Source organism: Lolium rigidum, chromosome 5 (assembly GCF_022539505.1).
Source record: "Lolium rigidum isolate FL_2022 chromosome 5, APGP_CSIRO_Lrig_0.1, whole genome shotgun sequence".
Taxonomy (NCBI): domain Eukaryota; kingdom Viridiplantae; phylum Streptophyta; class Magnoliopsida; order Poales; family Poaceae; genus Lolium; species Lolium rigidum.
This window is the reverse complement of record NC_061512.1, coordinates 25,757,675-25,760,210: the sequence shown is the minus strand read 5'-3', so window position 1 is coordinate 25,760,210 and position 2,536 is coordinate 25,757,675. Positions and strand designations below refer to the sequence as shown.

The following is a 2,536-nucleotide window of genomic DNA, read 5'->3' as shown; positions in this document are numbered from 1 at the left end:
TGGAATAACTATCGTATTCCAAGTTGAGTTTTTTCTCACAGCTAGGTCACATAAAGTGACACCTCACGAAGGTCTAACATTTTTATGATTATTTTTTAGTTAGTTATGCTCAAAATGGGACGCAACATTTTGCCACATCATGCACTTGGGAGCGTGCGCAACTGAAAAAGATGGGCACATAAAATGAAAATGTTCCGAAGCAAAAAAGGATTTTTTTCTAGAAAATCAAGGGTAGGGAAAAGTGGACGCCTAGTTCCAATACGGCCTGATTCCAATGGCATCAGCGACAGATGGCGGTTGATGCTACGGCTTCCCGGAGAGCTGGCGCGTGGGACGGTTGTGTGAAAGCATTTTGTAGGTGTTCTTCTATCATTCTGCACAAGTTTCCCTCAACTCTAGTTCACGCCCGTGTACCTGCTTCACAAAAAAACGTGTTTCAACACTAGAAAATGGAAAAGGAGTTTTTCATGGGCACGATGGCAAAACCCCGCACATTGCGTTGATTTCAGTCCCAGGGCACATGTGTGTGTGTGGTATGGCCTTGTTCCGGCAGACTATGCAGGCCCGCTGGCCATAACGTACCCCATTTGACCTAAAAGCCATACAACTCCGTAGGTGGCTCATTTCATGAATGTTTTCCTGGAATAACTGTAGTATTCCAAGTTTTAACTTTTTCCTCGCAACTAGGTCACACAAAATGGTGCCTCGCGAAGGTCTCACATTTTTCTGATTTTATTGAAATAGTTGTGCTCAAAATGGGACGCATCGGACACCCCGTTTCGCCACGTCGAGCGCGGCAGTGCTCCTGTTGGGAGATGCACGAAACCTAAAAAGATGGGCCAATAAAATGACGTGTTTCAGAGCTAAAAATGATTTTTTTTTCAGAGCTAAAAATGATTTTTTTTTCCACCATGCAGCAGCGACACGAGGTGGTCGGCCATGCATGACCATGCACCTGCGACATGGAGAAAGGCAACGCGTGGACTAGTTCCTCTAGCCTTGGCACACTCCTTTTTCCTGCAGTCTTCCCAGTTTAAGTAAAGAGAAGCCATTTTTCGGCGTGGAGTTCATCGCCTAGGCGTATGTGCCGCAAATACTTGCATGTTCGTTTGGAGTTCATTTCCTTCGGTCCGGTGTTCATCGTCAGAGAGCTGTTACGGCGTGTCACCGAAGGGCAGCGGCGTTTGTCGCCGGGAGGCGTGTGGCATGACCGGATGATTCCCCTCTTCCCTGCCTACCGCGACACTCCAGTCATACAAGGTCGTCGTGCGCACCTTCGACTTCCACAATAAGGTCAGCAAAAGTATTTCGGTCCACTATACACATATATCACCGGAAGCATTATCATCGTATACAATTTTCACGTATCTTCTTTCTGATACTGCAGCCAGAGGAAGCTAAGAAGGTCAATTCGTGGGTGGCGAAGTGGACGAACAAGCTGATCCCGTCCATCATCGGCCCAGACACGATGTCGCCTCTCACGGACCTGGTGCTCGCCAACGCCATCTACTTCAAGGGGAAGTGGGAGGAGCCCTTCGACAAGAAGCACACGAAAGAAGACAAGTTCCACCGCCTGGATGACACCGACGTCGACATGCCCTTCATGCGCGGCTTTGACACCCACCGCCTCGCCTGCCAAGACGGCTTCAAGTTGCTCCAACTCCGCTACGAATGGGCCAACGGGGCTGGCAGTTTCCCACCCAGCCGGCAGCGCCGATCTACTCGATGTGCGTCTTCCTGCCTAACACGCACGATGGGCTATGGCAACTCGCCGACAAGATGGCGTCCAGCCCAAACTTCCTACAACAGCATGTACCGAATAGTGGCATCACGATCGACGACCTTCGGCTTCCCATGTTCAAGATGAGCTTCAACATGAACATGATCGGGGTTCTACAGGAACTAGGGCTCAAGGAGGCGTTCGACATAGCTAAGGCCCAGCCGTCTGATATGGCGGAGGACGGTGCAACTTAAGGGCGGGGGGTTCGAAGCCGCGGGATTCGAGGAGGAGCGTGTGGCGCGGCCATGTGGTATGGAGGGAGGCGGTGGCGGGAGGCGAACCTTAGGGTGGAGCTGACGGCGGCACGGGGTTGGGTCCGCGGTGTGTACATGAGTGTGTGGATAGATAATGGGCTATGCCGCGTGTGGTGGTGCGCCTCTTTCGGCTATTCCCAAACGGGCTATGTCGACGGCCAAGCATATGCCAAGGGTAGCCCTCGGCATAGACAAAGAAAATTTTCTTTTTCATTTTTCAGTTTATTTTTTCTAAAATATTTGTAATCTCGGTACAGTAAAATATATTAATATAGGTCCACATGCAATTTTTTAATCTTCTATTTCCTCCGCTAGATATTCCCTCCGGTATACGAAACCCTAATCCGGGAGCCCCGCAGATCTACCCTTTTGACCGGCCTCCAATGATAGTTGACCTGTGGACTTTTCCGTTCCTTTGTGTTGTGTTAGTTCATGGGGACATGTGGTGGCAAGGATGGATCCATACTATCTCAAGATTCCCTCCGGTTCACCCCCACCGGGG

At 50.1% G+C, this 2,536-nt stretch overlaps 1 pseudogene; it reads left to right on the top strand.

The window, feature by feature from the left end:
* The first annotated feature begins 962 nt into the window (after positions 1 to 962).
* LOC124655765 lies at positions 963 to 1,974 on the top strand (annotated as a pseudogene).
* The last annotated feature ends 562 nt before the right edge of the window (positions 1,975 to 2,536 follow it).